Below are 11,841 nucleotides of genomic sequence, written 5' to 3'. Positions count from 1 at the left end.
AAGTGCGCTCTACTGCTTACACATTTTGTTGTCCTAATGGAGTACTACGAGTGTACGAAGTTTGAAGTAAATCCGCGTTCCAAACGTCGTGGCCTCCCCTTGTGAGTGAACAATACTGAGAGTTATTTAAGGAGATGTTAATGTTCCGACGGCAGCAAACCAACAGTTTCTCGGTACACTTTCTATATTTTGCTTCTGGACAAAAGTTACTTGGCTGTCGAGGATTAATAGGACACTCAGTGCAGTTGTTTTTGTGTTACAGAATAACGCAGCCTAAAGCCGAGAATGGTTTAGTCAATTTAATTAGACTGCCCGGGCGACGATTTAAACCTGGTTCCACGGGCGTGTGTATCGGGACTGTTGCGGCAGTGTCGAGGTACTCACGTCGGGTAGGTCCGCGTAGTAGACGAGTCGGCGGGGGGCGACTCTGCGGCGCGCGTCACGGCTCGAGTCTCCGCCGTAGCCGTAGCCGCCGCGGCTGCCCGTCACGAAGGGGGCGGCGCGCTCCTCGTGAGGGGGCGGAGCGTGCCACGCTGCGGGAGCGGTGGCGGCGGCGGGGGCGGGGGCGGCGGTGGCGGCGGGGGCGGGGGCCGCAGCGCAGCCGGTGGCCACAGCCGCTGCTGCGCACACTGCCAGCAGCGTGCGGGCGTACATCTTCGAGCGACTGCCGTGTCTGTCTGCAACACAGTCACACAGTAGCTGGCTTACCCGAGCAGATTCGAAAAGAAACAACGAAAAAAATGAAATCTGAATTGTAAACAGTGCACTATTTTTCGTACCCATACGCTATTTAAGACACGGTCTACGTCTACATCTACATCCATACTCCGCAAGCCACCTGATGGTTTGTGGCGGAGGATACCTTGAGTGCCTCTATCGGTTCTCCTTTCTATTCCAGTCTCGTATTGTTCGTGGAAAGAAAGATTGTCGGTATGCCTCTGTGTGGGCTCTAATCTCTCTGATTTTATCCTCATGGTCTCTTTACGAGATATACGTAGGAGGGAGCAATATACTGCTTGACTCCTCGGTGAAGGTATATTCTCGAAACTTCAACAAAAGCCCGTACCGAGCTACTGACCGTCTCTCTTGCAGAGTCTTCCACTGGAGTTTATCTATCATCTCCGTAACGCTTTCGCAATTACTAAATTATCCTGTAACGAAGCGCGCTGCTCTCCCTTGGATTTTCTCTGTCTCTTCTATCATACCTATCTGGTACGGATCCCGCACCGGTGAGCAGTATTCAAGCGGTGGGCGAACAAGCGTACTGTAACCTACTTCCTTTGTTTTCGGATTTCATTTCCTTAGGATTCTTCCAATGAATCTCAGTCTGGCATCTGCTTTACCGACGATTAATTTTATATGGTCATTCCATTTTAAATCACTCCTAATGCCTACTCCCAGATAATTTATGGAATTAATTGCTTCTAGTTGCTGACGTGCTATATTGTAGCTAAATGAGAAAGGAGATTTCTTTCTATGTATTCGCAGCACTTTACACTTGTCTACATTGAGACTTAATTGCCATTCCCTGCACTACGCATCAATTCGTTGCAGATCCTCCTGCATTTCAGTACAATTTTCCATTCTTACCACATCTCGATGTACTACAGCATCATCCGCAAAAAGCCTCAGTGAACTTCCGATGTTATCCACAAGGTCAGTTATATATATTGTGAGTAGCAACGGTCCTACGACGCTCCCCTGCGGCACACCTGAAATCACTCTTATTTCGGGAGACTTCTCTCCATTGGCAATGACATGCTCCTTTCTGTTATCTAGGAACTCTTCAATCCCTATTGCGGTTTGCCTACTGCTACCTTGTCGCGTCTCAGGAGGCGTCTTGTCGGGCCTAGGGAGGGAATTCTCTAACCTAAAAAAACCCACATGTGCACTCCACACGTAGTCCGCTACCCTTGTAGTCGCTTCCTACGTGTAGTGCACGCCTGACCTATTCAGGGGGACCCTACATTTCTCCACCTGACAGCGGAGGTCGAGATATTTGCACCCCAGATCTCCGCAGAATCGTCTGAGCCTCTGGTTTAAACCTTCCACTCGGCTCCAAACCAGAGGACCGCCATCAGTTCTGGGAACGACACTACAAATTGTTAGATTCCACCCCGCGAGAAAGGCTTTCCGCCTTCACCAACTCCGTCAACCGCCTGTACGAACTGAGGATGACCTCTGAACCCCGACGGCAGGAGTCATTGGTGCCGACATGAGCAACAATCTGCAGTTGGGTGCACCCATTGCTCTCTATCGCCGCCAGCAGGGCCTCCTACACATCTCGGATGAGGCCCCCCGGCAAGCAGACAGAGTGAAAACTGGCCTTCTTCCCCAACCTTTCCGCTATCTCCCTAAGGGGCTCCATCGCCCGCCTAACATTGGAGCTCCCAATCACTAATAAACCCCTCTCCCCCGTGTGCCTGCTCGGGTCTTGTTGAAGGAACGGCCACATGTCCACTCACAGGCAGAGCGGGCAATGCCACACGGCCAGCCTCCACATTGACCCTCCGCCTCGTGTGACGCGAACGTCGTTGAACCCGCCACTCCCCTTGGGGAGAGGGTGGCCCAACCGCGCCCGGTACCCGCGAAGATGTCTCGACAGCAGGGACCGTGGGTGAAGCATGTAACACCTCGGGTGTACCATGCGACGCACCAGACTCCCCACTGCCGCTACACTCCGTCGCAGCAGCCTGAAGACGGCTGACCGTGGCCATCAGCACGTTCAGCTGTTTGCGAACAGTGGCCAGCTCCTCCTGCGTACGTACACAGCAGTCACACATCCTATGCATCCTAAGAAATCAACACTTTACTGTAGAGAGTTAAGTAATCAACTTTTAACTAGACTGCTAATTCACTAAAGGCGGCTGATACCTGACTAAACTGTTGTTACTAGATACTTCTTGTTGGAAACAATGACAATAAGCACTAACTGTCTCTGGACAGTATTCAAAATAAACACGAAATCTATGGAGCACTATTACTAGTACTCGGAAATTAAAGCTTCCTAAAAGCAAAAACACACGGAAAAGAAGTGGCAAGTAAGAAAAACACAGTTAATACTTAAATTTACGTAGGTTGCTGCACAGGAGATGTGAAGCAGATGGCAGTTACGACGACACTGTTAGTACTGGCACTACAGCCGTCCTTTGCAGAACAGGTCTTCCATGCAGATCTTACCGGGCCGTTGGTAGAGCAGCGAGATTCCCATTAGAGAAAACCTGCGAGGGGCTCAGTGCATATGGGGTTATTCGTAAAATGTTTTGCTTTACGTAGTACTGCCACATGACACCAACGATAGAAAAGGAGTGACAGCATCGGCTACAGTCGAGACTGAGCGACTTGCCGAGCGGTATGCAGACCCACCCTGACAAAACCCCTCAACTGCGTGCTAAAGTAATGCCGGTAGCATTCTCCGACACGGTCGTTTACTGCTGCGGTGTGCCAGGCTTCTCGGTGCCGCAGCATGACGTGCTCTGGCAGCTGTCTACGCGCCAGAAAGCGAGAAGCAGGATTGCATCACAGTCATCACACCCGAGCCCAGCAGGTAATACCAACACCGACTCAAAGGAAGGACTCGGCCAGCTGCCTCGGCGCTTGTTGGTGACGTCACGTCAGCTAGGCACGGCGAACGCCAGGTCTGTTGCAGGCAGAAACGCATGGGCGTGCTTATCACTATAAATCTCTTATTTTTGGACAAAATGTTTGGTATTAATTTGGATTCTGCAGTTTTATTTAGATTAAAGATTTTCTTACTATCGTAAAGCTACAAATGAAGATCATAGTTCTGTATTACTGAATCCTGTCGAAACAAGCGTAGATCAATATGAGAAGACGCTTTGCCCCATTGCAAGCTTCGGAAATTTTACGTTCAAGTAACTATATTTACTTGATCCATTTTGTTATCGAAACTTACCCCAACCCACTTACAATGAACTCGTTTCTTTTATTTATTTATTTATTTTCGTTTGACATCGTCACTGGAAATGTGAACTAATTTACATGTTTAAATGTCAAACTGTTGCAAGTCATTAGATTACAGTGATTACAATCTTGGAATTCTAAACAGGAAACAAAATAGCTTCATACATCGAAAATACTGCTGAGCTTAAACTTTTTTAAACATGCACATTAGAAAAGATAAATATTCCCCTCTTGCAACTGAAAGGAGAAACTTTATAAGATAAAAAAATTTTATTTGATAAAACAAGTATCTCTCTTTTGCCTCTTCTTCTGCCCCCCCCCCCCCCCCCCCGCCCAACGTGTACAATCGCAAGATATTTCATTAACATTCAGTGCTCCTCACCCCATAGTCAACCAAGATACCTAAAGAAGAGCACCAATATGTTCACAGTTTCTTGTAAAAGCAACCCAGTACAAACGTAACTTCCTCAGAGTTACAAAAAAGGAAAAGAAGCACGAATTCCGTTGCTGCTAAACCATGAAGTTGTTTTTGTATGTCAATCCTTAAAACAGGTGGAAACTTAAGTTCAGGAGTACACTAATTGTTAAGAAGTGTAATGAATTGCACAATTAATTGATTGCAGGAATCTCTCAGAACAATGTGTGTTGGTCAACTACCGCCAATAGTTTCACATTTTCCTGTGTCAGGGAGGGAGACACCACCATTATGAATATGCCTGCAACAGACCCGGCGTTCGCCGTGCCTAGCTGACGTGACGTCACGAACAAGCGCCGAGGCCTTCCTTTGAGTCGGTAATACTAAGTGCACACACCCTCCCAACCACCCTCCCCCTCCCTCCCTCCACCACTTCTGACCTCCGCTGGCCAGTTTCCAGCAGGGCGTGTCCTCGAGCCACTACGACATCACCTAGGTGCGTCAAGAACTGCCGTATCCCTGGGTGTCACTCCACGAAACACTAACTGCCTCCCAGAGTTTTGGGGTCCTGAGATCGACGTGGAGTGTTTTCTCGCCCTCACCGGCTGCCCACAGTGCCGGTTATAACATGGCCACCGAGCTGACTTGGTCTCACGTCCAGTGTACGCGAGGCTGGGCGTAACATGGCCACTGAGCTGACTTGGTCTCGTGACCAGCGTATGTGAGGCCGGGCATAACATGGCCAGCGAGCTGACTCGGTGTGGCGCCCTGCCTACTGTGTCGTTTTTGAGATAGCACACTACCACCACTGCCGCCACCCTGGCGTCCTCATCTGCGCCTACATCCTGCGCAGAGACGTCGATATCTCGTAGAAAACCCAGGGTCAATACACAATGTCGCTACCTAGTCAGCATTTTCGACTCCGCACTCGCCGCGGTACTCCCCACCCTCAGATCCCACACCGACTCTCTGGGTCGCCGTTACCGGTGACGCTGACTTCAGCGCCATCAAACCATTGTGCTCGAAGGACTCCCTGCCCAAACTGTATTACCATGGACAGTATGATTGTCGATAATCTTCTCAACAAGCGCGACTTTCTCTAAATTTATCATCATGGCCGCTATGGATGTGTATTATGGAGTCCTGTTGGAACTTTGCCTTTCGGAGTGTCGGCGCAACGTCTTTCTCGTCACGTCTCAAGCAGCATCAGGGTCAGTGTTTTCTCACACTGAAGAAATAAACCTGTGCCAAATGTGCAGTTCTTCCTCGAGTTTTCTCTGCTTCCCAGTTTTCAAGCTGGTCAGTCACAGATCGACGAATAATACCCAAGAATTGGTCTAGAGAGGCTCTGGGAGACTTGGACCACTTTTTTTCTTCAGCATAAACTTTGTCGATTTTCGGCATTTTCTGACTCTGGCAGCTTGCCTGTATAGTGTGGCATATAAACGTAAGTACAATGTGTTACTGAGGCACTACCGCTTAAAACAAAAAAGATATTTTAAAATGAAAACTTATGAGAGTGGTCCACCACACTCATAGGTGTACGGTGAGATGGACCAGTGTAATGGGAGAGATGGACCGTATAAAAATGGCGACACCTGAATAAAAGAGTCGGTTAAAACTAAATAATTTTATTTGGAATACGTTGTAATGAATATGAAACTATGCTATTAAATATTTTAATCCAAAACAATTTTATCAGTTTCTTACAAATCTTGACTGAACATTGGCTTTTCTGATGAGTTGGTGGTTTTGTTTGAGCATTAGCCTGTCTTTCTCTGACCACGGCAGTTACAATTATTATCAAATGTTCAACAACATTCGTATGGCCATCGTGAATAGAAACACACTTAATCCACTCATCATTTCTATTACTTTCGTAATATATTTCACCACACCCAATACATCCATCTTCATACAACTTATTAAAGTTATTTTCGTACTCCTCTACAATGTGCAATGTCGGCAATGTCGTGCTGTTAGCAAAGGCACTCACGTCGGTCGTGTGCTGCCATAGCCCATTAACGTCAAATTTCGCCACGAAGTCCTAACGGAGGCGTTCGTCATACGAGTATGTACTCCATTGACCTCCGCTGTTATTTCGCGAATGTTGCTTGTCTGTAAGCACTGACAACTCTACGCAAACGTTGCTGCTCTCGGTCGTTAAGTTAAGGTCGTCGGCCGCTGCCTATCCGTGGTGAAAGGTAATGCCTGAAATTTGGTGTTCTCCACACACTATTGACATTGTGGATCTCAAAGTATTGAACTCCTTAAGGAAATGTTCCATTCGTCTGGCTCGAATCACCATTCCACTTTCAAAATCTGTTAGTCCCTCCCGTGCGGCTGTAATCATGTCGGAAACGTTTTCACATTCCCCTTTGTATCTTGTCAACACGATACTACCGTCATCGGTATATGTGCATATCGCTAACCCATGAAGTTTTTCACCTCAGTGTATATATGAAGACTCAGCCCAGGAGCCACTGTAGTGATTTTGATAAGGTTTTCACTAATAGGGAAGGGTATGTAATTTATAAATACACTCCTGGAAATTGAAATAAGAACACCGTGAATTCATTGTCCCAGGAAGGGGAAACTTTATTGACACATTCCTGGGGTCAGATACATCACATGATCACACTGACAGAACCACAGGCACATAGACACAGGCAACAGAGCATGCACAATGTCGGCACTAGTACAGTGTATATCCACCTTTCGCAGCAATGCAGGCTGCTATTCTCCCATGGAGACGATCGTAGTGATGCTGGATGTAGTCCTGTGGAACGGCTTGCCATGCCATTTCCACCTGGCGCCTCAATTGGACCAGCGTTCGTGCTGGACGTGCAGACCGCGTGAGACGACGCTTCATCCAGTCCCAAACATGCTCAATGGGGGACAGATCCGGAGATCTTGCTGGCCAGGGTAGTTGACGTACACCTTCTAGAGCACGTTGGGTGGCACGGGATACATGCGGACGTGCATTGTCCTGTTGGAACAGCAAGTTCCCTTGCCGGTCTAGGAATGGTAGAACGATGGGTTCGATGACGGTTTGGATGTACCGTGCACTATTCAGTGTCCCCTCGACGATCACCAGTGGTGTACGGCCAGTGTAGGAGATCGCTCCCCACACCATGATGCCGGGTGTTGGCCCTGTGTGCCTCGGTCGTATGCAGTCCTGATTGTGGCGCTCACCTGCACGGCGCCAAACACGCATACGACCATCATTGGCACCAAGGCAGAAGCGACTCTCATCGCTGAAGACACGTCTCCATTCGTCCCTCCATTCGCGCCTGTCACGACACCACTGGAGGCGGGCTGCACGATGTTGGGGCGTGAGCGGAAGACGGCCTAACGGTGTGCGGGACCGTAGCCCACCTTCATGGAGACGGTTGCGAATGGTCCTCGCCGATACCCCAGGAGCAACAGTGTCCCTAATTTGCTGGGAATTGGCGGTGCGATCCCCTACGGCACTGCGTAGGATCCTACGGTCTTGGCGTGCATCCGTGCTTCGCTGCGGTCCGGTCCCAGGTTGACGGGCACGTGCAACTTCCGCCGACCACTGGCGACAACATCGATGTACTGTGGAGACCTCACGCCCCACGTGTTGAGCAATTCGGCGGTACGTCCACCCGGCCTCCCGCATGCCCACTATACGCCCTCGCTCAAAGTCCGTCAACTGCACATACGGTTCACGTCCACGCTGTCGCGGCATGCTACCAGTGTTAAAGACTGCGATGGAGCTCCGTATGCCACGGCAAACTGGCTGACACTGACGGCGGCGGTGCACAAATGCTGTGCAGCTAGCGCCATTCGACGGCCAACACCGCGGTTCCTGGTGTGTCCGCTGTGCCGTGCGTGTGATCATTGCTTGTACAGCCCTCTCGCAGTGTCCGGAGCAAGTATGGTGGGTCTGACACACCGGTGTCAATGTGTTCTTTTTTCCATTTCCAGGAGTGTATTAGGTGCAAATTAGATTCCTGTGATGAATTATAGTCCCCTGTCGCGTTTTTCTGTTTGTATGCGCAAGCCACTCTGACTACAGTACGGATTTTGATACTCACGGCAGAGTGGAGTGACCAACACGCGGAGTCTCTGATGCAAAGCTTGCATTATCGGATTGCAGTCGGCCAGTCCCCTCGCGGCTGTAGGCGCTTCAGTACGCCGGCAAGAGGCGTTTGCTGCTTGAGACTTTAACTTATGTGAAAGAGAAGATATCCATTGTTCTCCGACTTTTAATCATAACTCTACGAAAAGGCCTGTAAACAAAGTCACCACTAACGGCAGCCAAGTCGTCCGGTGTTAAATATATACACGTGGAGACCACGACGTTGGGATCACAGATTTACTTCAAACTTTGTACGCATTTAGTAGGCCACTAAAACAAAAAAGTGCGTAAGTTGTAAGGTGCACTACTCTGACAATTCCGAGAAAATCGCAAGAGAAGTTTTATGCGTCTGTTAAGCAGCTGATGTGTTTGTGGGTAGGTGCCAACTGTCAGCGTTCATTTGCAGGCGCGGTAACTCGGCATGGTTCAAATGGCTCTGAGCACTATGGGACTTAACTTCTGCGGTCATCAGTCCCCTAGAACTTAGAACTACTTAAACCCAACTAACCTAAGGACATCACACACATCCATGCCCGAGGCAGGATTCGAACCTGCGACCGTAGCAGCAGCGCGGTTCCAGACTGTAGCGCCCAGAACCGCTCGGCCACTCCGGCCGGCTAACTCGGCATGTTCGGTCAGAGGGTTAGCTCTGTAATAATAATAATAATAAACTGAGTAACTGGATCAACGACGAACTTGGACGGTTGTCATGGGACGTCCGCACCGAACAAATGCAGTGAACAATAACGAACAGAATGAGATTAAAGAAAGGAAAAATGTGGTTAGTGTTCGACCTTCGTAAGAGGAACATGGATGAGGTAACAGTATGACTCCTACTGAAACCTTCACTGGTGTAGTACTAGTGTAAATTCTGTGGTGTTAAAAAAAGTGCGCCTACACTATTCGTTCTTGTTACGTTAGCAACGTCCCGCCGCTACGTAGGGTAACTGCCAAATGGGGTCCGTCTCCTGTGTCTGCAGCTCGAAGCATCGAGGTTTAAAGTAGTTCCGGGTACCTTACCAGACTGTATATGTAGTGGCGTGGCAAGACAGCCAAGCCACTCGGAGGTAGCCGAAAGGCACGCGTTTAGCTCACGTAGGCTGGCGTGAGGTCTGGAACATTACAAGGAAATGTATAGTAGCAAATAAAGTACGTAGTGGATGTAATACTTAACTTTAATCCACAATTGTAGAACATCTCTCGTTACTGTACATGCTTCACAATATTAATTATCAAATGCTATGGCGCCTTGCTAGGTCGTAGCAAATGACGTAGCTGAAGGCTATGCTAACTATCGTCTCGGCAACTGAGAGCGTAATTGTCAGTGAATCATTGCTATGAACGTCGGCTGTACAACTGGGGCGAGTGCCATGACGTCTCTCTAGACCTGCCGTGTGGTGGCGCTCGGTCTGCTATCACTGACAGTGGCGACACGCGGGTCCGACGTATACTAACGGACCGCGGCCGATTTAAAGGCTACCACCTAGCAAGTGTGGTGTCTGGTGGTGACACCACAGTATATATAAGGGATTTCGCAAATCACGATAGACATACATTTTCAGATAGCTATAAATATGTTTGTTCTCATAATTACATTTAATTAAAAATAGTAAGTAGGCAAATAACATGAAATTCACTAAAACTTCATGCTAATACGTGTGGTTTTTTAAAATTATATTGTCTCAAAAGTCATTTAAATTAAATAATGTGACCCGTTATGAAAAAAAATATAGCTCAATGATTGAGCAGGATTCCAATCGTCGCCTCACTTACGTTGGCCTTACATAGCTCGAACGCTAACGACTTTCTTTCTTTTTCTTTTTTTCTAATCTCTTTTGTTCGTTATGATTCGTTGCATTTGTTCAGGGCGGACGCCCCAACACACTGATTCAAGTTCATCGTTTAACCATTCGCTACCCTCCCCTTTTTTTCTTTTTTTTTTTTTTTTTTTTTTTTTTTTTTTTTTTTTTACGAAGGGCAGATAACCCTCTGACCGAACAAGCTGAGCTACCGTGCCACCTACTACAAAACCACCACGAACTCTTAACAGGCGGCACCTGTGTACAGATACATGAGTTACATAATAGACGCGTAGTAAAACTTCTCTTGCGCGCTGAGCTGTTTTAACGGCCTTCTAAAGGCGTACAAATTTTGATGTATATCCGTGATCCCAACGTCGTGGCCTCCTCTTGTTAGTGCTATCTGCGCGAAACCAGAGCAGGTCCATAGTGTTTCTATAAAAAGTCTGTAATGCGTTGTTTAGGGGAGGAAACACAGATATCGTAAAATGAATCTGAAACCACGCATTGGACGGTGAGTTCTTCGCGTATTTCCAGTTAACCAGTTTATGCAACAGCGCTGTAAAAACACAACACGACTAAATGCATCGTCTCGTGTGGAGGGCGAAACACGCGTTCGTTTTGGACGGAAATACTCTTTTAAGACGCCTTACCTTCCAGAAAACCTACTAAGATACGGTAACGGTGCAGATGTAGCTCCCGCAGCATCTGATAATGAAAAGAAGCGCTGCTGGTGGATCAATGTGTTCTTTCGAAAAACTGTTACGCTGTTACAAACTTTCAACAACACATTTACGACAGATAATATGGAAATAGAAATTGCGAAGTACACCCACGTGTGTACTGTACTGCACCTGACACGTGTCTTCCTAGTTAAATGATCGCTGTGGAGCAAACGGTTTCGTTCTGTGTAGTATCTGGTGGGCAGTTTTGCACAGGGCGCGGCGGCGGCAGCAGCGCTTTGCGGCGACTTCCGCTTCCGGCCGCCTCGCCGCCGGAAACAGTTTTGGGCGACAAATGCGGCAGGCCCGCCAACCGCCCACGTTCGCAAACTGGCTCCCACTCCGCCTCAAACGATGTACCCGTCACAATAGATTTCTTTTTTTCACTTCCCTGAGACCCTTTTCATTGATCTATGTAAGCAAACAACTTTACCGAGTTGAGGAGCGTAATGCTGTTAATCCTTGTAACAACCCACAGAATATTATTGTATTTTATTTTTCACATGTGTAAAACATTGTTTATAATTTGATCTGAAATGTTATTCTGTACTTAAGGTAATTCCATGGCCCATTCAGGGATATACAGTGTGGTCCATTGTTCGTGACCGGGCCAAATATCTCACGAAATAAGCATCAAACGAAAAAACTACAAAGGACGAAACTCGTCTAGCTTGAAGGGGGAAACCAGATGGCGCTATGGTTGGCCCGCTAGATGGCGCTGCCACAGGTCAAACGGATATCAATTTTATTGCATATTCGTGTAGTACGTAAAGAAATATGAATGTTTTAGTTGGACCACTTTTATCGCTTTCTGATAGATAGCGCTGTAATAGTCACAAACGTATAAGTGCGTCGTATCACGTAACATTCTGC

At 47.8% G+C, this 11,841-nt stretch overlaps 1 long non-coding RNA gene across 1 annotated transcript in view; it reads right to left on the bottom strand.

The window, feature by feature from the left end:
* Positions 1 to 558: 558 nt before the first annotated feature.
* The window catches only part of LOC126412865 (uncharacterized), a 198,063-nt gene continuing 186,780 nt past the window's right edge, over positions 559 to 11,841 (bottom strand). Inside the window, exon 3 of the long non-coding RNA XR_007575360.1 lies at positions 559 to 677. This is a non-coding gene — a long non-coding RNA (uncharacterized LOC126412865). The remainder of the gene's footprint in view (positions 678 to 11,841) is intronic.

The sequence above is a fragment of the Schistocerca serialis genome, chromosome 7 (genome assembly GCF_023864345.2).
Source record: "Schistocerca serialis cubense isolate TAMUIC-IGC-003099 chromosome 7, iqSchSeri2.2, whole genome shotgun sequence".
NCBI classification, from domain to species: domain Eukaryota; kingdom Metazoa; phylum Arthropoda; class Insecta; order Orthoptera; family Acrididae; genus Schistocerca; species Schistocerca serialis.
The sequence above is the reverse complement of the archived record's forward strand: the minus strand, read 5'-3'. Positions and strand labels throughout refer to the sequence as shown.